Source organism: Motacilla alba, chromosome 5, assembly GCF_015832195.1.
Source record: "Motacilla alba alba isolate MOTALB_02 chromosome 5, Motacilla_alba_V1.0_pri, whole genome shotgun sequence".
In the NCBI taxonomy this organism is placed as follows: domain Eukaryota; kingdom Metazoa; phylum Chordata; class Aves; order Passeriformes; family Motacillidae; genus Motacilla; species Motacilla alba.
In genome coordinates this window covers 6,886,686-6,914,262 of record NC_052020.1, presented here as the reverse complement: position 1 = coordinate 6,914,262, position 27,577 = coordinate 6,886,686, and the positions used below count along the sequence as shown (strand labels likewise).

The 27,577-nt window shown below is 42.4% G+C and overlaps 1 long non-coding RNA gene across 2 annotated transcripts in view; it reads right to left on the bottom strand.

Annotated features, from left to right (window-relative positions):
* The window catches only part of LOC119702170, a 30,332-nt gene extending 3,406 nt beyond the window's left edge, over positions 1–26,926 (bottom strand). The window contains exon 1 of one of the 2 annotated variants that reach the window (XR_005257273.1): positions 26,838–26,926. This is a non-coding gene — a long non-coding RNA (uncharacterized LOC119702170). Of the gene's footprint in view, positions 1–10,080; positions 10,272–26,837 lie in introns of those variants that run through there. The other variant, XR_005257274.1, reaches the window with a different exon arrangement.
* Positions 26,927–27,577: the final 651 nt, after the last annotated feature.

Sequence of the window (27,577 nt, the reverse complement as noted above, 5' to 3'; positions counted from 1 at the left end):
TGGAAGAATTACCTTTTACATGTTATAAACAGACCTCAGGGCTCAAACTTATTAAGCACAAATGCAGAATTTCACAAAAGCAGATAAAAGATGAGCTCTTTCATGGCCTTTCTTGTCGTGGGGGCCACCTACCAACTTTTGTGTGTCAAAACTCCAGAGCTTTCTACTGAGACTATTTCACGAGGCCAATATATGGAGACAGAATCTCCTGTCCTGGATTAGGACACTGCCTAAGAGAAAAGTGGCCTATAATTCAGTGAATTCCCATCCAACAACTATTCATTATGAGCTGTGGGAACCAGTGCAGGAGTGCAGGAGCAGGAACCTGTGCTGGCGTTGACCACTGACAATGCAGGACTCCCTCTCACCACTGGTATGCCTTCTCTTGGCTTATCTAGTCCAGAAAGTTCATCAGGCTTTTCTGCAAAGCAGAATGGCTTCAACAGAAGGGATAAAAACTGCTCCCTGCTCCAAGTGTGGTTTAGTGGTTAGGGGATCCTCAGGGCACTTCGGCCAGATGGGCCTGAAATCCAGCGAAGAGAGCAGGGAATGGCCTGTTGGTATTCTCGGGTTGTGAACACGGCCTGAAAGGGTTTGGCAGGACTTTCTTGGCTATACTTTAAAAGAAAGGAATGATCTCCATGGTAGTTTCCAAGAAAATGACATAAGTACCTTATTCCCGGAAAGGTTTCAGGGAAATACCTCGCTGCAGCTCCCAGTCAAGCACTTAAATGCAGGAGAAGGAGCTGCAGAGCTGAAGTCATTTCCTGCTGACCAGCAAAGGAGCCTCTCTGCTCAGGGATCTCACCACCATGAGGCCCAGGCTGAGGCAGCTCACTCTCCTCACTCGTTTTACAAGGAGCAGGGATGCCTAATTCAAAGTCCTGGATTACAGACTCAAAATTAGATGCATAAAATCTGCCTAAAAATAGAATCAAATAAACCAGCAAGCTCCAAAATCTGAAAGACCTGGCTCTGAGGAGGAAGACACCCAGATACAAACAAGGGACTGTGTTCAGGAAATGCACCAGCAAAGGTGTAACTGAGTGCACGATTTGAGATGAACAAAGGGTGCTGGATTTTGGAGAGCTCAGAAAAGCAAAGAACACAGGCAGAAGTGTCAGAGCAAGTCTACGCTCCATTCCCATGGGGCACATTATCACCATCTGGGAGATGATTGATATTTATTTGTCTAGCTTATGCACACACACAGGCACTGCATTTTAGATGGAGCCTCTCAAGTTAAATAGCAAAACGAACAATAAGACAACCTGCTGACAACTCCAGCTCAGACTAAAAGAATCAGTCAGGAATCTCACAGCTTAGGAGTAACTCAAAACAGTTATTCCCCCATACATTTTCACTTCAGTGATAAAATGGTGTGTTTCTCTGTTTATAAACTACTTAACTTGGTAGGGATGTGGTGCACTTTCATTCTGAAGACTCCGAGTGCATCAGGCAAAGAGAAAGGCTCCATACATTATCCGGAAAAAGGAAGGGTCAGACTGAGCCCCTGTTTTGACCTTCATGTTTTTGGTCCCACTTAAACCAAAGGAGTTTGTCCCACAAAATTTTGCAGCAGCTGTGAGGTTCTGTAGTTAGTTTATATAAGCTTTGCTGAGTTTATGCTTGGAGAGTGCTGAGTGGTTAGGGGGATACTACATCCTAAACCCTTGCCTCTTTAGGGAAAAAATGTATTAAGCTGTCATTTTTGTGTGCATAAATAGGAAATGTTGAATCAACTTCTGGCTTTCTAGACATCTAATTTGTTTTTCAGCTGTCCATTCTCTTTTCCTTTCCCCCCCCCCCCCCCCCTTTTTTTTTTTTTTTTGAGGTTCAAGAATTTTTTTGGGAACTTTGGACATTTGCAGGAAGCCACTGAAATGCCATTCTGCCCATTTACTTGGGAGCAAATACAGATGGCACCCACATGTAAAGAAACTGGGAGACACAAAGTTTTGTGGGAACCTACTCCTCTTCTGCTTGCCAAAAGCAAGTAAAATGTTACTCATCAGAACTTGAACTGGAATTATTATATAAAATTATGTCTCTTGCCTGTTAACTTCTGCTTCCAGAAGTCACAAAACAAGAAAGTATATCATCATGTTTTCTAATGCCTTGTTCATATTTATTTCCACAGATGCCTTTAGACCTGTGTCAATCCTCAATTCCAGATGCTGACCAGGAGAGACATGTTGGAAAGTACCTGGACTTCTCTGAGAAATCCTAGTCCGTCTCCATTAGTAAATACCACTTTTAGACAACAGATTACCCTCCAGCAGCTCCAGCGTCCGACAGAGATGGTGGGATGAGTACTCTGCTGCCAACCACACTGAGGAGCCTTTTAAAGTACCACAAACATCTACCCAAATCCCACAATCCAAACCAGACACAGAGCTCTGTGCAGCTCCCTGGTGTGCTGCAAGTGACTAAGCAGGGCACGAGGCAATGCAGAGCTGTCTCGGTGGGCAAAGTATTCCATTTTATGCTGCTGTAACTGCAGCTTTTTTCATCTGAGTTGAACTTGAGTAAAGTCAGGCTAATGCAGTGGTGAGGCAGATCTGATACTTCTACTGTGCTTTGTATCTATGATTACAGCCTAAAAGATCTGCTTCAAGTAAAAAAGATGTTTTGATTACATATACCAGCACAGGAAACCACCTTTTTTTTTTTTTTTCACATGGGTGGCAATTATTTCGTTCTTGGAGGTTGCTGCTGTGCACCTATCCAAATGAATATACAGCATTTAAATATCAGCAGTGACTCATGGACCACTAACAACTACAGAATCCCAGATGATGAAAAGTTGGGAACATGTATTTTTACAGATCCTTTTTGTGGTTGGTATCTTTAATAATGCCAAATGATTTACCAGCGTCTCTTAAGAATAAGACAGTAAAGACTCCCATCTGTTAGAGGGTTGATCCAGCTTGTTCTCAACTTTTTTTCAGTCACTTTATTATCATCTGGGAGTAGTTCTGCACCTAGTTGTTCTTCTTTTCCTCTTTTTTTCATGTTTTGGGAAGATAGCACAAAAAAAAAGTCTTAACTGGAATGAGGCCTAAGTGCTTGTTGATTTTTTTTTCATGTAGGATTAGTTCTTTCAAGAATGGTTAGGTCCTAAGCAAAGGCTTCAGACACTTTCTTCTTTTTCTAGCTGAATTTTTTTTTTCCTAAAATTTTAACAGCTTGGGCAAACTGGGAGAATGGAAACCTGTATGTAGAAGATTTAAACTAAATCAGAATCTAGCCTTTCTCACACAATCATTCACCTTCCACTTTTGTTTTCACAAAGCCACGCAATTTTGGTTTTCCAAATGTACAAAACAAGCAACTTTATCAAATTCCTCCAGGCAGCATGGCTGATCCCCAAGAGGGCTTCATTTTAGCCTTGGAAAACAGGAGTCCACTTTCTCCACCACCAGCAGCCTCTGCCAGGTAGGATTTTGGCCTGGACATGCTTCCCACCACCATCAGCAGGTTGTTTTTTCCTGAGACAAACTGCCCCAGCAGTTTAACCCAACGTCACCAATGTCTGCAAAGTTGGGATTGCTTTCACACCAGCAGATCTGGGATAGAAAGTAGGTAAAGGAGAATGAAGAGATGAAAGAGTTGGGTAGGGAAGGCAAATGGGAAGACGTGAAAGAATTTTATGAGGTTGACAGAAGGCTCCCAGCAGTGAGAAGAAAGGGGAGATGGGTCTGGTCAACAGATTTTTGCACAAAAAAAAAAGTAATTTGCATAGACTAAGTTTATTGAATTCTTCAATAATAGTTTGGAACAGCACCTGTGAGGAATTTCTGAATAGACGTCCTAAAAAACATCAACCTGTCAATTCCTCTATTCTTTACCTCTGAATTCTCATCAGCTGCATCCTTTCTTCACATTTGCCATTTCAAAGTTACAGTGGGTTCAAACTAATGACCTGCCCTGCTGGACTGCAAAACATCCAACTGCAGAGAGCAAAGCCTTCTCTGCCTGAGCCTGAAAGGCAAGGCAGGTACATGGATGTCTCAGCCACAGCTCTGGTTCAGGGCCAGCCAGCTGTTTCAACTGACAGAGAATCAAGCTATCATTTCCCAAACCACAAACATACTACATCTTATTCAGAGTGAAATAAGAGACGTGTTTCCTTTTGACAGTTTGGGCAACAGGTGGGGAAAATTACAGTGTCACACGGAGCATTTTCCTTTGGGCTGTTACACACTGTCTGTGCTCTTGCAGCTTTTGTGAACACTGTCAACATAGAATTTCTCTTATTAACCATGAAGAACACAAGCTTTATGTGCAAAAACAGAAGCCTTGACTCTTGGTGTGTGGAGCAATTGCACATGCTATCTTAGTACCAATTCCAGATTTTAACCATTTTCCATTTCCCAGCTCCTGGGGCACTTTGGAGATGAAAGACTGAAAAACACTGCAGAGTTTAGATGATGGAGAATATCATAGCCTGGCCTTAAAGCAGGTAGGCAGCAAACTGCATCCTGCTGACAGAAGAATATCTGTGTGCAACTGGCAAGAATGTCTGTCTTGTTCCAAAGTTTACTTCCTTTCCGGAAAAAAAATAATTAAAAAATAAATCTGCAGCTTGAAGAAAACACCAGAAACCACAAAACTTCCTTGATATGGGCCAGGCTGAGAACCTAGCCAACAAAATTATTAACTTAATCAAGTATTTGCTCATTATTAAAATGATGCTGTCTCACTGCTACTGCTCCAGTTCCTTCTGTTCTCATCAAAATCTCAGAATGTATTTCCACAAGAAAATGTAAAGCATGAAGGTACAGTGTAAAACATCACTGCTGCACCCAAAACAACCCTTAATTTCAAGATTTGAATCTTTCTTCCTACGGCATGGATTTTGCCCATCTTCCCAGTGCTCAGCCTGTGCCCTTTTTCTCTGTCTGCTCCAAGCCTCAATCCTCACCCCTAATTGCCTGGTGCTAAAAAGCCCCCTCAGTGCCTTGCAGAAGGTGTGTTTGGTAGGCTGCCAGGTCAGCTCTTTACACTGCAGAGACCTTGGGGTTGGGGCCATATCTCCATTTATGCTTGTGAATAATCCAACACATGTACAGCACTCCGGGTCTGATCCCGTATATCATAACATCACTGATGTGGGACCAGATGCTGTATGAACAAATGGGAATCTGTTGCATTCATGTAGTGCTTTTTTTTTTTTTTCTTCCAAGGAACTCAAAGCACTTTACAATCTTTAAGCCTCACCACATGCCCGTGGGGTACAGCGGGGTAAGTAGGCCTGTGGCATTCTTTACAGAGCCAAGTACATTTATTCAAATGTAGCTGAATAATAATAATGCAGCCATGACCTCCCATGACACTTACGTTCCTCGGGAACAATGAAACTGTCAGCCACAAGGGTGAGACTCATGAGTCTGGGTGACAAAACTTTTTCGGCAGCTGGCCCACGGCTGCAGGCCCCACTTCCGTAATAGATTAGGATGACCACGAGCTCTCCCATGCAAAATGCAAAACTTTGCTTCTTCACACTCCTTTTCCCACCCCATCAACAAATAACCAAAACAACACCGGTGGAAAACAAGAAGCCCTCTATAGGGTTTTGTGAGTCATGCTACAGATTCTAATAGACAGTCGGGGCTCCGCTAATGGGCCTGCGTGCTTTGGGAATGACCCTCATCTCAATAATTTAATCCTTTAACAGCTCCTGGAGATCATCGATTGATTTAAATGAAGCACGATTATATCCTTAAATTTGCTTTCACACAATTACTTTTGCAGGGGTGAAGAGGTGACGAAGAAAGAAATTAGCCTTAATTTCACCCAAATAGGGTTTATACACCGTTATGAACCTGTGTATACTGAAAAGTATTTCATTTTTTTCCAATTCAATAATTTGGTTCCAATCCAATAAGGCAAGTTGAAGAGATGTTTAACAAAGACCATTCTCTTCAGAAAAATGAAAACAAATTAAAACCAATCTGCAGGAAATCTTTGGAAGTTAAGACCCCAGACTCCTCCTCTGGGAGAAGAATGAACTTTGGAAATCTGTGAGTCAGAGGCACAATTATCTATGTAAAAAAAAAATAAAATCTATGCACTATTGATTAACCTTGGCACTTCAGACAGCAGCGTCACCTCATGCATTGGAATGACATGCCACCACGTGACAAACTTCAAACTGGCCATTTCTCAGAGACGGCTGCTAAAATAAAAACTGCATTTAATGTACCAGTGCCCGTGTAATGTGCAGCACTTTGCTTTCTAACTGGTTTACTGTCTTCCAGAAACAACCCAGAGTGTTAAACTGGGCAGAAAGCGTTACTTTTAATCACACAAACCTCTTTGTCACCCACTCTGGTTTTGCTAAGATGCTATTTCCCCCCCTTGTTTCTCAGCCTCCTTCCTCTTTAGCAGGAGCTCCTCCATCCCCTTATGTTCCCCCTGTGCACCAGTAAGGCTGGAGTTGCCACAGTCTCCTTAATGTCTAATCCTTTAACACTGGGAGAGCATTGTATTGCAGCCCTAATGCAAGGATGAATTCTGGAATGTGCAGCCTGGAGAGAGGCTTATAGAATAAGAAAGAAAGAAAAAGGGAAGAGGAAAAAGGAATTGAAAAGAGAAAGAAGTCAAAACCACACATGGGACAGAAGGAAAAAAAGGGGATTAGGTGACAATATCCGACTGCACTGAAGGGTCAGGAGAATTAAGCTTCAGAGCAGCTTGCTCAATGTGTGCTGGGATAAAAAGACTCTGATATGAATGGAGGTGGTTCAAGTGCAGGCACATTGTGGAATGCAATAGGAGTCTGCTAGGGAACATTTAAGAGAGTTGTGCACCACTTTCATGTAGCAAATAATATATATTGTTTGCTGGGCAAAGATCTGAGCCTCCCTGTCACATTTACAAGGTTGTTACAGAGGAATGAGAAACACAGGAATGGAATGAAATGGAATAGCTTTACACTAAATGAAATTATAAATCAAATAATCTGAGCATGTGCTCCTAAGATTTATTATTCCATATGATGTTTATATTGAATACAAACTTGAAGCAATAGATCCTTGTCCAAAGAAAATCAGTGCATTTGACATCAATGGAGTTAAATCTGCTTTTAACAAATACTTCAGGGTCTGATTTTTAATACCTAGTTGTACTGCATGTGCAACTGAGTGCACAACCTTTTCATCAGGCCAGCTTTGTGATCTTTCTAATCAATGTAGGTGCTGCATCTTGAAGGACACTGACTCATTATGGTTCTCATATATGCTTGGGAGTACTTCTACACAGCCCAACAGTTTAACTGAAAGTATTACAGACACTTTAAATTCCCATGCAGTTTATTTTCAATATCCCATCCACTTCTCGCAGACAAAAAAACCTTGCAGACAGCCTCAAAGTGACAGTATGGTTACTTTATGAAAACCAGCTCTCCACATTTTCTTACAAGACAGGCACTGGGAGTTAACATAGCTGGAATCTGAGAAAATGCCCTATGTCATTCTGACATGCTTTTTTGCCCCAACATGGCTTCCTAATGTAAGATGAAATAGCAGCCTGATCTCAATCTGGCATGACTACCCGTCTATGAAGCAGAGAGAAAACTGAGAAACATGAGAGATGGAAGAAACAAGTCATGAATAATAAAAGAAAGTGATTTTTAACTATGTAAAGAGAATTCATTCAAGTCAACCATCTGGCACAGGGCACATCCTGCAGAGAGAGCAGCCATGGAAAAATTACAAAGTCAGTTCAGTTAATATTTCCCAAGATGACACCACAGGAGACAAAGCTGGAGTAGAGTGCCACATCCAAGTGACTGATACTAAAACTATTTTGATATTGGTTATGAAACAAAACAATCCCTAGAGTCTGGTTCAGGAAGATCCAAAGAACTCAGGTATTTATAAAAAAACCCAAAATACCACTTGCTCATTTGTAATACTATTGCCTTTCCTCTGCAGCAGAAAGCTTCAGTAAAGCTAAAGGTGGCTGTGTATGTGACTTACATGCACTTTGCTTTGTTTTTAAAATAGAACAGAAAACACAACTCATTGCAAAAACCCCCCCCAAACCAACAAAAGGGTGGGAAGAGAAGAGAAGAGAAGAGAAGAGAAGAGAAGAGAAGAGAAGAGAAGAGAAGAGAAGAGAAAAAGAGAAAAGAAAAGAAAAGAAAAGAAAAGAAAAGAAAAGAAAAGAAAAGAAAAGAAAAGAAAAGAAAAGAAAAGAAAAGAAAAGAAAAGAAAAGAAAAGCCCAAAACACTCCACTCCTACACAAAATCTTGCTTGGATTGGAGTGAGTAGAGTAGGACACGTTTCCTTCCTCCTCCCCAGTGGTAACACCTATGACCTGACCCAGGACTTGACCTGGAAGCTGAGAAAAGAAGAAAAAAGACAGGGCTTTCAGGGTTCACGACAGCATCTTTAGAATGCCTGTACGTGGGCATTATGGAAGTACAGTGTCATTTATTCCCTGGGGACACAGATGTGAAAGCACTGTTGATGTATATTTTCAACTAATACTTTCCTGTGACAGAGGACAGAAGAATTGTTTCCAGTGAATTCAGCAGCAATATTTTTACTGACTTCAGTGAACTGGATCTTTACTCCAAGGTTCTAAATATATCACAAGAGTTCACAGCCATATCAGCTATCCCTCCCCCATCATCCATATCCTTAAAATTCATATATGTCCTTTATTTCCTGCATCCTCTGAGTTATCTGGGTTTGTTGTTTGTCCCTTTTCAGTCCAAGGCAGCTGAGCCAGGCCCCAGAGCCCTGAAATCAAAAAAACAGCAACACATTAGGCAGTCTGCTGTCTGCAGGGTATGTCTGACTAAGCTGGGAGTGATGTAGGAGCTGAAGAATCCACTCTCTCGTGCAAGCAGGCACCGTGGCTGGGCAAGGTCTCTGTGCTGCTACGTAATGTGTTCCCCTGATCTGTGTACGCACACAGACACAGACTATCCTGCCCAAACAGAGCCAAAACATTCATCTCAAATCTTACAATAAGCCCCAAGAGAAACAAAGGCAGTGTTTTGCATGTGTTTTTTTTAAATTCTTTTCTCACAAGCCCCTCCAAAAAAGATAGCTATCTTAGAGATGGATTTTTGCATCACACATTCTTCTACCCACATCCCTTCTCCTGCATCTTTTTCATTAATAGCAAGAAGGGAGAAGGGAGGGAAGGAAAGAAAAAGACTCTCTTTATAGAAAAAAACCCCAAAAAACCAATAGAAATCAAGGGCAGTATTACCCATACTCATTCAGAATCATGCTATAGGTATAGGTTGGGAGGAAAGAACAGAAATCACTTTCCTTCCTACCTTTGGGCTTCCTAGACTGGCCTAGCACAAAATAGATTAGGCTTTACAGCTGGGGTGGAAGAGGAACTGTTCCTCCAAACATTCCAGAAGCTTATTCCTCAGAGAGGCTGAGCTGGTCAGCAGAGCAGGACCAAGACACGAGGAGACTGTGAAGGGATGCAAGAGGTGTAAATCAGTCTCTACAAGGGCAGGACCTCTGAAAGGAAATGTCTCTCCTCACCAGCCATGTGCTAGCAGAGTGCAGCTCCTTTCCACCCCGTGTTCCTGGTCTGTGGCTGGAACAAACAATCAAGCCTTAAATAACTTGACTTGCCATTGACCTTGACCCAAATGAAACCTGTAAGAGTCCAAATAAAGTTCATCTAGGATTTTGCTCTCGTTTTTGGTATATCACAATGCCAGATGGAGCCAAAGGTTGTGGCTCCATGAGAAGACTAATCTTACATCGCTCTTATCAGGAGGAAGGCACTGTTGGAATCTCAAGACACAGCTCATCATTAGCTACCTGAGCCCATTCTGCTGGTGAGAGGCTGCCTGGGCAGTGCAAATCAGTTCTGACAATATTCAGACTGTTGTGTTCAAGTCTGAGCCAGAGAAAAAGCACATCGAGATCTTGTAAAATCATTTTCACCACAAAAGCTTTCCCCCCACCAGAAAAGGCCCTATGTAAATTGCAATAGCTTCAAATTAGTTTGAGATGTTACAAAACAAAACTTGGTTTTGCATGATCTTTCCCCAGGTGAATCACAACCCATCCCTCGGAATCAAACTTGTTTACCTGAGAAATGAAGGTATTGGGAAATAGAAGAGAAGGGCTGATCAAAAACTTGGAGGTGGGCAGAAAAAGAGGTGGGCAGAGATTATTTTTGGAGCAGAACCACTGGCTGCTCTTGCCTGCAGTGCTGAGCGGATGCTTGCCCCTGCATTTTTCCGAAGCAGTTATCTGCAGTTCGAGCCTGGTAAGGAAAGAAGGCAGCGTGGTGCTCAGGTGGTTTGTGGTGCAACTACCAGCAAGCTGATTACATGTATTTCCTCTGCAGTGGAACCTGTCTCTTCCTGTGACAGTACTCAGGGTTTGGGTTTTTTTTTTGAGTGCATGAAAGCGAGTGCAACGTGCACTTCCAGTACTTCAGGTGAAATGAAGGCTACCATTTGAGAAAAGAACAGGTCATCCTGAGAGCTGAGTGTTAAGCCTTATCTTGAAAATTATTCAGAGGTAGAAAAATCTATTTCCCTGAAAACTCAGAGGATGAAATTTAGGACAGAGCTCTGACTGCATACCTCTTTCCTATGGCTTCCCAAATGCCCCACAGGTATTCCAGCCACTGGCAGCAGTACCTGTGAGAATCACAGGTCTGCACTCACTCACTCCCCAAACAGCCCCTGCCCAGGGGAATGCCTGGATTCAGACCAACTATTGTTTCCCTCACATTCAGCACCACTGCTGAAGCATGAAGGAAACTCCCACCCTTGTCCTCCTCTCCTCACCCTCCTTGCCCTCCCCCTTGCCCCACACACGGAGATGTGAGAAAGGAAGCAGATCAAATGAAAGCAGTGAGGAATGGGGTTTCCTCCTCCTGCTTTGCACTGCCATCCATCTCCCAGCACAGAGAGCCAGGCCAGGCCTTCTGGCCTGAGAGCTGCTGCTCACCTGCCACAGCCTCCGATCTCTGCATGTTTTTCCACCTTTGAGCATCCAAGAGTCAGAGAAACGAAAGATGAAAGTGGTAGTTGATAAATAATCTTGTATCAGCACCTCCTTCAGAGTACAGCACATTTTCCAAAGGTGCTACTGGACTCAGCCTTTCAAACCTCTGACCACAAATGAATCTGAAGATCAAGAGCCACTATCACAGGGCAGGAAAAAAGGAGTAATATTTGCTATCAATAAACCTGAATTTCCCAAAGAGACTTCCTGGTAGCTTAAGGATACCAGCTATCCTTAAAAAAAAAATACAGTTCCTGGTATTTCAAGGATCTTAAAAGGATTTTAAGGATCTTAAAAACAACACTGGTTTTTGGAAAGTGCTGGCCCAATCAGCAGTTTGTTAGAACAACATTGCTTGTGAAGCATCCATCACTTAATTGGAGTGTATCACCACATGACAACTGCACTCATATTAGAACAATTCAAGTAAAAGTGATTTACAGGGAGAATCCTAATCTATGTGCTACAGAGCATCATGCAGACAGCCTTGAAAGGTGGCACATATCAGTCTTTTTCCAGAGCCTGGCTTTCCTACAGGCTTCATAATTCCTTCACCAAGTGCTTTGTGGTAGAGCTATACAGAAGAGAAGGTAGAAAATTGTGTTAGACTAGCAAAAACTGGAAAAGTCAGCATCTTTTAAATGAAAGAACCAATCATTTAGACAAGATAAAGGAAATAACTTTGTACCATAGGGGTGGTCATACACCAGAGCCCAGAAAGGCTGGCAGCTCCCCACCCTTGGAGAGGTTAAAAACTCCCCAAGTCCTTGGGCATCTTGCTGTGACTGGACCTGCTCTGAGATGGAGGTGGGATGAGACAACCAGAGGTGTTTTCCCACAGCATCCTCTGTCCCTCTCAGACTCTGTCACTGAAGGTTTTCATTGGCTCTGGTGCACTGACTGCACGTGAAATGTTGTTCTAGCAGCAAATGGTGAAGTAATGAATTAGTTAGAAATTAATTAATGAATATTAATGTGGACAATTAATAACTAATCTAGTTTATCACACAAAATAAATAATAATTAATGTGTAGTAAATTATTGGAGAATTTGCAAATTACTAGTTTGCTTTCAAGTCTTGTGCATAATCATACTACTCATGTGCTTGGAACCCTGCTACTCAGGTTTTGCATGTTCCTAGAACCTACTGAGCTACCTCTTCATAAAATTCAATGCGAATGCTTTTGTCATTTTTATCTTTGTAACAGAGCAAGGTTTGTTTGGGGCTTGCTGGTTTGGTTTTTTTTTTTTTTTTTTCCACAGCATAACCTAAAATGAACCTCAGATCAAAGCCATTCTATTCCATTCTGAATACTGTGCCCTTTGCTGCAGCGTCTCAGAGCCTTCCAGTGATACATTACAGAATGTGATTAGCAATTGTCACGTGTTGTTTGTTTCTCATCATCTCCCCAGGGATAAACCCAGTCTAAATGTTTCGCTGGCAGGAGTCTATGCTGGGTTTTGTTTTGAAATATGTAAGAATGATCTGGCAAAGGAGTATTGCCAGGTCATTTCCATGAAGCACAAGATTGATCCTGAACACTCTTCCACGTTGCTGTTTCACAGGGAGATGAGGAGATAAGATACACGCTATTTAATATAAAATTTGAGGAAAAAAACTGCCATGGTGAGGTTTCACTGGCAACTCACAAAGGAATCAAACCTATGATCCAATATGCCCAGAGGCACTGATACTGCAGTGTGTTGAGGATCTTTTGACTGGTGTTACTTACCCTCACCTCTTGCTGGCCCAAGAGGTGTCAAGGCCACTGCAGAGCAAATCAGGATCTCCTAGGATTTGACTGACTGGGAGAACAGGTTGGAGTCAACAGGTGGACTTGGCTGCAAGGTTTCCCCATGACTAAAAGACCCCTCCCCAAAAAGGTAACCCCCCCCAGAAAACACCATGAGCAAAACCTGCTAAATGCACTCACTTTGCTCATCAGCACCATCCCAAAACAACCAGCAGCTCTCTCTGGACAAGAGGTGTGGTGAAAATAACTCCATGGCTTCGGCTCACGGACAATTCAAGTCAGCACGGGTTATGTGTGCTCGTTAAATCCCAGAGGAATCTTGGCAGAACAAAGGAAAACATCAATTCAGGCATTTTCAGCACAAGTTTAATGTACATTTTTCTCAGTCTTGGCATATACCCCCTGTCGCTTCCCCACCATCCTCTCTATGTAGCCCCAAGGGCCATTAATCCACTTTTGAAGACAGCAATTTCTTTCACAACCCAAACAACTGCCTCAACGTGTCTAAATAAATAGTGCTTTTATTTATTTATTATTTTTTAAAGAGGGATATTATATTCCACACTAGGTTAAATCTTTCATTCACATTATTTACATGAAATTTATCACTTACAAACCCCCAAAATCCAGGACTACAAAAGACTGGGAGCTCTCCTTGTTTCACATATGGGAAAACCAGGAGCTGATGCTAAAGGATAGTCCTTCGATGCTAATGCAACAAGTCCTGACAGAAAATAACCAGGGCATGCATACCTGAATGCCTCAGGTGCTTCTGTACAGTGTGACTGAAAGGTAAACTCTCCTGGCTCAGTTAGTTCCTTTAAAATGTAGGATAAAATCTAGTCACAATAATCTGGAAGTTGCTCTGCTCCACTGAGGTAAATCTGACCCATGAAATCCGTGGTGCTTTTATCAGCTTATGCAGAGCAACTGGGCTTTGAGACTCCAGCCTGGCACTGCAAGGCAAAAAAGATAATTCAGGGCAGGGTCAGTGTCAGGCCCAAGGTCTCCTGAACTATTTGAGTCATTGCCTAATGCAAATATGAGAAATAAAATCAACAGGCCTGGGTGAAGCTTTACATCTTTACATGAAACCCAGTTTCAAATGCAGAAATCCTGTTTTCAAGCTCATATTTAATCAAACTGTGCACTCACCTTTCCTGCAGCTTTTACAGCAGATATCACTGATGAGAAAATCTGGGTTATGCTCTGGGAGAGCAAATGTACATAATTTTTTGCCTGATATTCTCATCTCGGATATACATCCTCCTCACTTCACCTCATCCAACTCCCAGACTGCTTGGAAATTATGGGAAAAGATCCTGATGTAAAAAAACTGACTCTCTGATGTACAGCTTGGGATGAGAACCAAATTATTCAAAGTACTAATAGCAGGATGAAAAGCCTACTGTCACAACACAAATTTTAAAGCCTTCATCCTGTCATGATACAAAGATATATTTAGGAGTACACGAGGGACTCATTTGTCACGAGGTGGCAACAGTTTGAAACAAACTCAGATTTTCTTTCTTTTCACTTGTGTCAGAATTATTTTTTACCAGTAAAAAACCAGTAAGAAATGAGTAATGAAATTAGTAAGAAATGAGTAAGAAACCAGTGTAATAATTTTATTCAATATTTTGTGCTCCAAACTCCAAACTTACCTCAAACTTGAGTAGATCTGGCTCCAAGCAATTTTTCTGACTTTTTAATCAAATGCTTTTTATATAATTTATTTTTTAATTTTTCTACAGTTCTCTGCATGGCTAACAAATTGTGTTTCTACCCTAACAGGAATATTTGATGCTCTGTCAAAGCAAATCAATCTTCCCTCTCTCTTTCGATTCTAATGATGCCATCAATAAAAGCCCTCATCAGAAATGAATGTTCTGCACAAAATGCTATGCATAATGGTATGACCCCTCAGGATGCAGGGCATGTCATTTTGAATTTATTTAATCTCTGGGAGCCCTGTACAGAGCTAACTTTTGAGTCCTTGGAGTCTCCAGCAAAACAAGATCATAGCGCTCCACACAGAGCCAGAAACAGAAGAGCTTGCACCTGCAGGAGCCTCTTCTTCACCCTGTTGTAGGAGGGGCTGTTTGTTTCAGTGTTTCCTCCCCACAGCCCTGCAGATCTCAGTGTGGGAGCTGAGCTGGGGATCAGCTCCATCCCTCTCTCCTGGTACTGCCAAAACATGCAGAGCTGCGCTCCTCGCACTCCCAAGACTAAGACCATGTGTTCCATACACACCACTGGGTTTATATTTCACAAATCACTTAAATCCCACTGGACCCCTTGCATTTTTCAATGTTGATCACCGGGGAACAGAAGAGTTTGGATTTCCATGGATGCTGTTACACTTGAGGGAACCCAAAGTGCTTCAGCATGGATTAATTCACATCCTGGCACACATAGTGACCAAGAAGTTAAACAGAATAATCTGCAGAAATGCAGCAGTGGTCAGTGACTCTCTTTTAACCTGAACTGCATGTTGAAGCCTCAACAAAAGATGTCCCACACAGGTAAAAGTCTAAGTAGAAATATAGACAGAAAAAACATATCCATGAAAGCAAAGAGAAGAAATGTCCGTTTGAAGAAACAAACCCTCCAAGCCTCAAGGATTTGTTTGTTGGTTTGTTTTGTTGTTTTTGTTTTTTTTTTCTCCTTCTGGCTCAGAAAAATTTCATTCATTGGTTTCTTAGTTTTTCATGCAAAAGATGAAGCCATGCAGATTTCACAACATTTTCTACAAAAAAAAATGTCAGTAGTCAAAAACTTCATAATCCACTGAAAACCGATTCTGACCACCCTTTGTGTGATACTGGGGAATTCAAAGGAAGGTTTCAGCTCCTGGTACATATTTGCATGCCAGATGAAGCAGCAAGAAAATACAAGAGAATGAGTGGGAAGAATCACTTTTATGATAAGCCAAGAGGGAAGAGCATCTCCAAGTCATGCAGGGTCTCCATAGTAAAAGACTAGGTTGAAGGTAGAGCCTCTGAAGGGCTCAAAGGCAGCAGCTGTGGGCAGACTGGAGAGTTAGGCTTGTGCATACTATTGAGGGAACCAAGAAATTCAGTACTCAAAGATTAAAGGGCAGATAATAGTTTTCATTTCAAGAGACCTCTGTACAGAGAGGAGGGGGGAAAGATCAGTATTTTAGGTGCATTGTTTAATATCATCCTTGAATTCACTTTTTCCACAGTCAGAAGCAGGAAAAAAAAGGAGTATTTTATTGAGGAAGCACAGGAACCACTTGACAATGCCAGAGCTATTGAATACTGAATGAGGGTATAACAGAGCATTCTTCTTGCAAATAATTTCTGATGAGAGACCAGTGTATGAAAAATATATGTGGTACATACCCCCAAAAGAAAAGAACAGAATGACCCCCCAATGCCTTTTCAATTCCAAAGAGACGCAGTGTAATATTATGAGAAATGTGTGTTTAAGAGAGATTTCCCACCATTTCAGTGTCCTGGTGGTAAACTGAGGTTCACAAGTGCAGCGAGTCCCTCTAACCTCCGCCCAGCGCAGCAGCAGGGCCGTGGATCAGACCACAGGCATTCTGACTCCCAGCCACTCCAGTGGATATCAGCAATTAACAGACCAAAACTCTTCAGGCTGATGAGGCCTTTCTGCATCGCAGGCTCTGTTTTCCAGGACCTGGCTCCCAGAGCACAGCTGGTGAGGGTTTAATTGCACAGGCATTTGCAAACACTGCTATTACACAGTGGAACATGGGGACAGTTATAAATAGCACGGAGGGAAATTCAGCTTACAGAAAAATGGTGTCTCACTGGCTTCCACAGACCTTCTCCTGGATGGAGAATTTGGGAACTAAACTAGTTCAGGGTCAAATGTTTCAGGTTGACCCCTGTAGCAATGCCCCTTTTGAACACTTTTCCTTCTGCCTGCTACAAAGGTTATAGAGTAGGAAATGCCCATTATTGTTTGACCTCGTGTCACGGAGACATTTTAAGGCCCAAATGTGAGGTTATTTTTAGTTGTGCTGTTATTTCAAAGCCAGGCTGGGGAGAGCAAAATCAGCAAAACTTCACAAAGAGAAACAATACGAAATGGCAACCAGCATTATCTTCCCTTTCAGCTTGACAGGGATATTTGTCTTGATACTGAGCTGTGCCGGTGCTGTGCTTCCTCAAGGAATGTTGAACAACTTCCACTCACGTTACACAAGCGCCTGCCCCTGGATCACTTTCCTGTGTTGCCACTTGGCTGCAATGCCTGCAAAGGCTTTGTAATCCCCAGTTCTATTATTGTTTCCTAAGGATGCATCCTGCCTGGAAAACAGCAAAGGAAGGGAAACTGTATTTAACATTACTTCCTAATTAAACTGTTTGCATCATTCAAAGCCTGTGATGAATTCCTTCCTTTTCTCTCCTTCCCCTCTTGTTTACTAAAATCAGGAGATACAAAAAGACAGCAGGAGAGAGACACAGTAAACCAGATCCTAATCTCCAGCACAAAAGGTATTGGAGCTTTTCCAGGTTTCTACCAGCATCCTGAGGATTCTCTGACAACTTGCCATTGTAACCTTGCAGAGGACAATGCTCTGTGCTGACGTGTAAGCTTTGCCAGAAAAATATAATTTCTGTAGTTATGTAACTGGAGATACTGGAAACCTATTTGTAGTGGTTGGGACAGTTTGGACCATGGTGCAGCTCTGGATTCAATCTTTACCTACATATAATTATATATATATATATATATATAATTCAGAACTGAGCTTCCCCAGGGTTCAGGTATGTTTGATCCAGAGTCTAATTTGGACCCACCTCCAATAAACAGGTCGCAGTCCTGATGAGCAACCATCCCTCTTGGCTTTATAATCCGTGCCTCTCAGAATATGGGATTTCATATTTTCCAAACACCCAAACAGCATTAACTGCTGAACACTGACTTGAACTCTCAATGATCAGCCTGAAATGTAAATCAACAACATCAATACTGAGAGGAAGAGGCATGAGACAAAACTCTGAGGTTGCAGAGCAGGGAAAAGTCTGGGACTCCTGGCTTCCCATCCTGACCTCTGACTGCTGCCTGGGCAATCTCTCCAAAAACAAACTAATGCAAAAGCAAACCTCCTCACAGACTCCAGGTATGCGTCCTTGAGAGTCAGAAGAGCAGCAAATTGGGTGTATCAATTATACACAGAAGCACTTCTCCAAAATCTCAGGCCTTTGCCCCAGACTACTTCCAGAAATTAGAGCTTGCTTACGAGTTATGGTGATGCATAAGTGATTTATCAATTATTCCAGATAAATAGCAAGATAACCTTGGGAGCTACAGGGTAGGAAGATTGTTTCCACAGGGCACAGTGCTCCAAAAGGAGCTCTGTTAACAATGTACCACGTGAAACAGTGAAATTCTCTGTGTGGTCAGCTCAGGCACCAACAGCTGCCCAGATGTTGCACTGGAATTAACATTCCTTCCTGCAAGGATGATGTCACTAATGCAGGCAGCATTTCAAAGCAGGAATGTGCTGCAGGTTCCCGCAGATCAGCAAACGATGCAGGTCACTGAAAATCACACTGGTAAATGAGGTGAGTCAGAGGGAGGTGCTCAATCCTTGCCAGGCACCTTGGAGGACTCCCGGCCTCTCCTAATCCAGGGACCTCTCTAGGGGCCTCCATCTGCCTTCAGCCAGAAGAGTCCTCCTGAGCTGCTCCTGATCCACATTCACCCAGCTGGGTGCAGCATCAGGCATTCATCCCTGCAAGCAGCATTCATAACCCCCAGCCATGTGGTGGTTGCCTGAAGAAGGAAACAAAATACTGAGGTGTCTCCACGGGGAGAGAAAGGCAAGAGGCCACAGACAGAGTCAGCTTCTGCTCTGTTTGTGTGAAATGGTCCAACCTTACTCCTACAGCTACAGCCAGATTTGCAGCTGCATATTTTCCTTCTCTCAGGTGTACCTGCTGCCTTGGAGTTCCTTACAAGAATAAAACCAAGACGTGCTCTGGACAAACATGCAGAGATAGCACAAATAGCTCATCTGTGGGCATTTACACAAAACCACCACTGACTGGGAAAATGGATCACCTTTTCGTCGGGGCCAAAAGCAACATGGTTGGGCAAGTGCTGCTTTTATTAAGCTGTGCTTCAAACACCCTTCAGACCTATCAATGTGTAGGTTGGGACAGAACATGAAATTTCTGTAGCCTCAGTGTATGGAAGTTGTTATTTGTGGGTAGAAGCCTTCTGGGAAGAAACATGCTATTATATGCAATGATAAACTCTAAAATCTAATGGACTGCATTGCAAAGATGCACAACCATGATTCTCACAAGGTTCACAACAGCATGGAAAGAAATATGTCTGTTTTTCCATATTCCAAGGATTCCCCAACAGCTCGGGAATCTACAGCTGTTGTTTGCCTTTTAAAAGAAGGTCAAGTTTCTCTGCTGCAATACATGCAAGCATTGGCATTGTCCCTGCATTCACCCATGTGGGCATTTCAAAGGATCACCTATAAACTGTTCCTTCTGCTCCAATGAATGTTGTTGGAAAAACACACACAGAGGTTTTGTCCATAAGAGAAACTAAAATGAATGTAGAAGAAAGAACTCAGAAATGTAAAGAAGTCATTTAGTGTCCTAACGGAAAGGCAGAGTTGAACTAATAGAAATTATTGACTACAAAGTCTCTTCCATAATGAAAAATACATGATTATTGTTATTCTCTTTACTATACTTAGTAGCAGTAACTTTCCGCACACTTGGCCAAAAGCCAGTGGTGTGGGAGATCTGTGTCATTCAGGTGCAATGCACCAACAAGATGTAAAACAAAGACCCTGATGATCACCAGAGCTCCGGAGATATTTTTGGTAAAGAAACCCTCATTGAGAGCTAAATAATATTCACCTAATTACCTTCTACATTTCCTCATGCATACATTGAGCATCATGTGCTGAGCAATGCTGCTACATCCCTACAGAAACAAATGCATTTCTGTAATAGATCACTTCCGTGTCAGATCATGTTGAAAAATATTGTCTTTGAAATATCTGAGTGTCTGCATGGCTCCCAAAGGTTAGAACCATGTGTCCTATTTCTCTGCTGAAAGAATAGCACCCCTGCAATAATCAATTATCACCAAATTAGGGCAAGATCAGAAAATGGATACAATTAAAACAATGGGGGAAAAGAAATCATCTGTGCAACGCTACTGAAAAATCTGCAAAGGGATGTCCAGAAAGCTGCCCTAAGTAGTCTCTTCTCACAGACCCTCTCAGCAGACAGCTCCTCACAGCTCGGGTGGGCACCTCCACACTGCCAGTCAGTGGCTACAGGCAGGAACTGAGTCTGCACAAAGGCAGGGAAACACTTCCAGTATCTGTGTGGAAATGCTTATCCCGTAGCTTTATAAGCAGCCTCACACAGGAGTGGAGGAGCTGCCTTCATCTGCCATCTGGAAGTGGTTTGTGTCCCACTAGTGGTATGCACATCACAGCCTGGAAAGCCCTGCTTTGGACCAGGAGCCTTGCTCAGGGCTCCTCTGGCTGCCACACAGCTGCTGTGGAGACTCCTCAGCCTGCTCTGTACCCAGAGAGGATGAAGACCCTCCAGAGCAGCTGTGTAACTGTCTGTGAAACCTCATATCTCATGAGCAGCAATTTAAACCTGCCCTAAACTCCGCTGGCTCGAAGGCTGATCTGGCTGATTTATATCTTGGTAAGAGAAAAGACAAACAGATTTTCCCAGCCTTTCTAGTCTCTTCTCAGGAAGGAAAATAATTTCCTCTGAGGCATGCTGAAGAAGAAATCCATTAGCAGTTACAAAGCAGGGCAGAATGTTATTGTTACATCCAAATAGCTGTAACAGCCTTTGATTCCACTCCTGTTACTTTGAGAGAGAAACATGGGATTTTATGTGCATGCAACTAGAGCGTCTCCTAATTGCTACCTCCTTACCACAATTCTATTGCATTAGATTTTAAAACTAATAAAACAAACATTTCGTTTCTTTTTTAATAACAATCACAAAGCAGTCCACTTCTATCAGTTTCCCTGAAGTGCACCCATTTGCTGCCCGCTCTCAAACATAACGTTAAGTGAGCACCAGGCCTGTAATTTGGAGCAAATTTATTCCTTTTGGGATTACCTAGAACGAAACCAGGGTGGGTAAAGAAGTAGTTGAAGTATTGAAGCTGAAGGGAGAGCTACAGGAAACAGGTGATTCATGCAGGAAACTGCACATGAAGGACTGTTGCCATGACTGCATGACTTGGGGACACTGTGACACACCAGGCTCAAGGCAAGGTGTCCCCAGCCACCCAGGGGCTGGCCTGCAGTGGTCCTCTGGACAAATATCTCTCTGTCTGGGTATTTTTGAAGTAAAAATACATTAAAAGCAAGTGCTTGTTCTTGCATTCAATTTTTATTGAATATTTCCTCTCATTTGGGATTTAGGATTTTTTTTTCCCTATTTCACATGTAAGTTTCTCTACTCATTTTAGAGGAAGGCAAAAAAATTGATTAAGGGAGAGCTTTAGGGCTTTCCAAGGTAGGCAAAGTTATAAAATAAAATAAAGGTAACTAACAAATTTGCATTTGAAGACTAACCCATTAAAGAATTATATGCAAAGGTGAGAAGAGAAGGAAAAGAATTCTTGTCAATAAGGCAACAGAGTAATTTACTACAGTTTCTCTTGCTGGCAAGGAAAAACACACACATACATGAAGCAAAAGGAAAAAAGGAAGGAGAACTAAATGAATTAAAGTTCATTAATCATGGACCTGCAGCTGTAAAGATCTTACAGAATGAGGAGGGATAGAGCTTGGGTTATATTAAAATGAGCTGGAGCTCTGCATGAGTCACAGAATCTTTAGAAAGATTTTATTAAAAATCTACATATTTAGCAAAGCATCAGGAAAGAAAGCATGTGGCCTGTGAACAGAAATTCAGGGCTCATGACTGTAACCATAAATGCTGGTTTTGAACATCTGCAACTATTATTAGACAAGGTCTGTTTGTTTACATGGCCTGCTCTAGCAGGTGAAGAAATGAAGAGGGTATTTTTAGTGTCAGCAGGTTTTAAACTTGAGGACTCTGGGACTTGGGTGATTTTGATTAACCTGTTTAGTTACTGGGCTTTTTTGATGACGTGCATATGAAGGTGGCACACTCAATTTTTAAACAAATTGAGATTAGCTACAACAAGCATATTTTTAATGTCTTATTATTTTTCAACTATTTATGATGCATATCATCCCAGCTTCCAGCTTGGGTGTAAAAATCTTTGTTGCCCGTATTCAAACCCATGAAAGTTATGTAGCATGGGAGAAAAGTCATGCAGGTATTTTGGATAAAGATTAACGATAATAATAATAATAATAATAATAATAATAATAATAATAATAATAATAATAGTAAAGAAACCTCTTATTTAAAATAGATTTTTCATCCTAGTTTTTCAACTTGAAAGAAGATTTTGGGAACCCTTGATTTTCTGCTCCTTTTTCTCCCCCTTTCTCCTTTTTCTCCCTGTTTTGCAGTCTTGAGCAGGTCACTTCAATGTCCATTGCCATTCATCTGTCTCAGAGAGATGCACAGAGACTGCCTGTTTTAGGGATTTTAACTCAATGGCAAGAAGAGTGACAGTGGCAGTGCAAATTAAACAGCAAGAAAAGCAAAATAATTGCTGAGTTTAAGAGTTTGAAGTGCCAAAACATCACCTTTTCCAGTCAACTTGAATTATATTTAATCCACTGAGTTAAAACTTCATGTATTCGCTGTACACACTTTCCTAAAAATATTAACATTAGAAATATTAACACAAGAAAAGTCCACCAAACCCAACAAAAAGCAAAGGCATTTGGTTTTGGGGTTTTTTTTTTAGTCTATGAAAGTTTGGTAATTCTCATTGTGTCCTGTTCTGGGTTCTCTCTAGAAGGAGCAGTGCCAAGACACTCTGAGAAAGGCTATTCTTGTTCCACTCGCAGCCCAGCGAGAAGCAGGAAGCTCCATAAATCTCACAAGAAAGTCTGTTTTGCCAGCAGGGCTGATTCTGAAGTTAACCCAAGTTGTGTCATAGCCTTCAACAAGTACCCAGCCAGGCTGAATTATCGCATTTACAGGAATCAAAGAGCTTCAGAAGGGTTTGGACAGACATCAGGAAAGTAACTTAGCACCAAACATCTAAGTGGCTCCCAAAATCAGATTCACCAAGCAGTTGCACAACAGGGGCAAGAGAAGCACCAGCAACACTGAAATCCAGCTCCTGATCAGGCTCAAGGAAGGTGTCAAAGGCAAAGCACCAGGGATTACAGAGAGAAATGACACAAGCTGAATGTAGGTCTGAGCCTCATTTTCTGGTATATTTGTTTAGGATAGAATTTTGGGTAGTTTTTTTCTTTGCTGGATTTAAAAATAAATAAATAAAAAAAAAGATCTCCCCTCCTGTAGAGATCAATTATGCCATATGCAAGATTGCCTAGCTGCTTTTGCAGAGTTATACATGTTCCCCACTCCATAGCTTGTTTCCCATGTGTTTGGCCTACCAAGGATTGAATTAAAGAGCAATCAGGCCCTCAGTGGTGAAAGAAAGTTTTGTTTCCAGAAATGTGTGCTCCTTTTGGACAAGGCAGCTTGCTCCTCTGTTCTTGTTACACATATTAACTGTGGTCCATTTGACGTGCTATGGGCTTGGAAGGATATTCCCAGTCAATGCGATGAAAATTTCCAGTATGTTAACACAGAAGGAACAATTGAGGTATCATTTACACGCTTCTGAATTCAGGATAAATGTAAATGAAAGAAAATCAATGCAGCTTTTGGCTGGAAATGAACATGAGGTCCCACTGGCAGGGCCTCGGGGTAGAAATAAGCAGCAAATTGTTCCTCTGTCCTTGAAAACATCATCAAAACCCCATCAAGGAAAAACTCCAGTAATCTCTTGATGCATTTTTTCCCAGAAAGAGAAAATTACCACCTCTGTCACATCTACCTCCAAACATCATAAAACAAGAAAAATAACCATACAGCAAGGATTCCAAGGTTGGGTGTTATCCTAAACTGTAAGAGATTCAGGTTCAAGTAGCTACTTCCTGGCCCTCCCTCCCTCCCTCTCTGAAACATAAAGCCCAGCAGTATTCCAGAAAGAGAATTATTTACCTATGGAAATCTAATGTTGCAAAATTTCTCCTGGATAAAACATCAGAATTGGAACATTCCCACAGCTCCACCAAAGACTACTGGGTTAGTTGCCATTACATCCCAGGATGTACATGATCCAGACCCTCCTAAACCACCCAGAGGTAGAACAATGAAACACACCAGGTCCTAAAGATTCCCCCACATTCCCTGTGATGAGTTCTCAGGGAAAGCTAAACACCCAGCACGGGCCCTGACTACATTGATAAGTGATATTGAGCAGAGCACCAGCCTGGTCAGTGCTGCCCACACCATTGTCAGCCTGCTCACAAACGTGGCTCTGGCTCTTGCCAGCTTCTCTTCTCTCAGATTTGCTTCAGCATCATCTGAGAGATAGCAAAGGTCAATTGTTTCCACCAGGCAGCATGGCCAAGGTGTCTTGGCTCTCTGGGAGGGGAGGAGGGTGAGCTCAGCCCCATGGCTGAGTCATGCCATGCTCTTTGATCTCCAGGCCAGAGAACCATCCCTGGCTCATTGTGTTCTGCTACAGACACAATCCTGACAGTCTGAGTTGAGAAGAAAACTGCCTGCTTCACTATCTCTCCATAAACCTCTCAAGACTTCTCCAGAACATGTTGGTGGGATTTCTGGGGTGATTTGGAAGATCCCAGTTTGAAGAACACTGTAAGGAGCCCATTTCTCTTCTGTTAGAAAATGGTTCACCAAGAGTTCTTCTGTAAATCTAATTCAGGCAGTGAGACAAGGGGATATTTCCACAACTTTGACCTTCAGTTTTGGCTGAAGAAGCAATACATTGTCTTTCCAATAACTAAGACTCCAAAGGACTTGTAAACACTGGAGCCAGAGAACACCTCTGTGAGAGAGTTTGGCCCATGCCATTATTCCCTTTCTATGGGGAGGAAAACTGGGTCACAGCTTTTGGTGAAATACTTTTCCAGGGCTTTTTCAGCATGCAAGTGGCACTGCTCAAAACAGGATGCATGAGTCACAAAGCCTAGACTCCCGCTTAACTCTGCAGGGAAAGGAGACAATTATTTGGATTTTGGGTTGGCAGCAGGTTGCAGCCACAGAAAGGGATGTGCTTCCTGGAGTTACCTGAGCTAGGAGTGGCTCAGAATGGCACAGAAAGGGATGTGCTTCCTGGAGTTACCTGAGCTAGGGGTGGCTCAGAATGGCACAGAAAGGGATGTGCTTCCTGGGGTCACCTGAGCTAGGGGTGGCTCAGAATGGCACAGAAAGGGATGTGCTTCCTGGAGGCACCTGAGCTAGGGGTGGCTCAGAATGGCACAGAAAGGGATGTGCTTCCTGGAGGCACCTGAGCTAGGGGTGGCTCAGAATGGCACAGAAAGGGATGTGCTTCCTGGAGGCACCTGAGCTAGGGGTGGCTCAGAATGGCACCATGGAGCCAGGCTGGAGAGCTGGCCCCACTCTGCCGCAGCTGCAAGAGCACACCTGGGCCATAAACTCTACCTCTCAACACCAGGCAGCAGGGGGCTGAGAAGTCAGATCCTTCAGCACACAAGGTCACCAGGCCAAAGCCTTTTTATGGATTTAGCCCTCAAAACAGGATTTAATAGCACACAGTAAATAAGGCCTTGGGCCACACATGAAACAATGAAGATGAAACAAACTGCTGAATAGCTGCTCATTAAGAGGCCTCTGAACATCCTGTGCACAGAGGTAAGAGGCGTCTGCGGAAAAAATAGTATGGGATCAGATAATTAAAAAATGAATCATAATGAATTACACAGGCAGCTTTAATTAGGGCATTTCCTAACTTTTCTGTGCTTTTCTTTGTGACACCAAAATGTCCTTCCAATGCCATTTTTTTTGTGTGCACAGTGTAGAGCTCTGTTCAGTTGTGCTCTGAAGGCCACAGGAATATTTATGTTGCAAAGGCACCTTAGGTTTTCCTCACAGGTATATTATCTCCAAGTCACTTGGATCTGTTCCCATCCACACCACCTTTGCGTGGAGGAGACCCTGACACCTTTACAAAGAACTGCCTCAATAACTCAAGAGCAAGAACAGATTCAAGCCCTGTGTCTTTAAGAAGTGTCAGAAGGAAAAGACAGAGCAGTAGAAATACTCGTTGTACAACTCAGCTCTTCCAGCTACATCAGCTTATAACCATACCGGATTCCAGGGCATCCGTGGGAAAGTATTTATTTCACCTGTAGGTATAATTGTAAGCAATAAAAACAGCTCAAACCTTGCCAGAAAGGGTGTGAATTTCTAAAAAGAAGGAAAAACTCTGAATTCCAATACCTGAGCAAACAAGTTAGTATAACAGGAAAAAAAAAAAGTAAATGAAACAGCGTTGCCAAAACAATGAGCTTATGGTTTGCCAACAGCTGGATTGCACTTTCACTTACAAATGCTGCAAAAAAAGGCTCTGACTTCTTAGCACATTTTCTTTTGAATCCAATCATTTTGTTTTTGAGTACAAAAGATGCACAGAGAAGGAAAAAATAATTTTAGCAGAAGCTTTGAAAACCAAAATAATCCCTCCATATCTTTTCCTTTGGAAGAAATTTCACCAGTTTGGCAATAAAGAATAAGCATGTCTTGCCAGCTTAAAAAATAGTGGCAACACAAATATTGCTGTGGCCTTCAGGAGGTAGGAAGAGAGAACGGAGCTCCCCAAAATGCACACGCACATTGTTAAAAATATAATCTGCAATGTCTTGATCCACCTTGCCAACTAAAAACTCCACAGATTGCTGTCAAACGAGGGATGCAAAGGTTGGAAGCGCTGCTTGTCTCCCAGCCAGCTCGTGACAATGCAGTCTGATTGCAATCTCCCCCTGTGTCGTGCCCAGGTTGTCCTGTCACGTACAGCTTCACCGGTGCCTCACAAAATGAATGAGGAGTTTGACTTGCCCAGCCCATCACTTGAATTTGCATGGACACGCTTTTTTGAGCAAAATCTCACCAGACAAAGGTTTCCATTGGCAAGCTCTTGAGTTTCCTCGTGCGCCACAAAATTCCCGTTGACTTCCTGACAAGTCTCATTTCCAGCCCTGAGTGAAACCAGAACATTCATGAAAAGCAAACTAGGTGGAAGAACAAAGTTAATCAACTTCAGAAGCCATTCCAGAAGCCTGTTTTATAGGATGGCTTAAGACAGGAGTTATTTCAACTAAGCTTGTTCGACTAAGTCCCAGCATCATGTCTTGATAGGGAATTAGAATACCTAAAAATGTGACTAATTTTCACCTCCCAAACCTTTGGCCTTCAAGCTGACAATGACACTTCTTGATCAGTTCTTTACACCTCTGTACTCACCTCCACCTTCCTTTGGCTGCTCAGCCCTGCTGAGTTTTTCACACAGAGCTGACTTCTCCTTTTTGGTTTCTGATAATCTGCTAAATCTCTTCTACTCCTTATCACAATCTAGTTTGCAGCTATTTTGCAGCTGTGCTTGGAGGGCTTTTTAGACAATATTGAAAATCCTAGAGAAGCTGCACCTCTCCTATACAGTCTCTGCATTGTTGTACGTGCACCTGCTTCTTTCTGCTGTGCACCTAGACAAATGCAAGGTTTCTCTTTTATGCCAGTCAGCTCCTTATACATGGAGGCAGAAAATTGTGCTGGTTTAGCTCAGAAGGTCTTCCAATGCTGGAACTCACAATGGCAGCAACAATAACATCTGGCCAAAACGCTCCTTTCGCT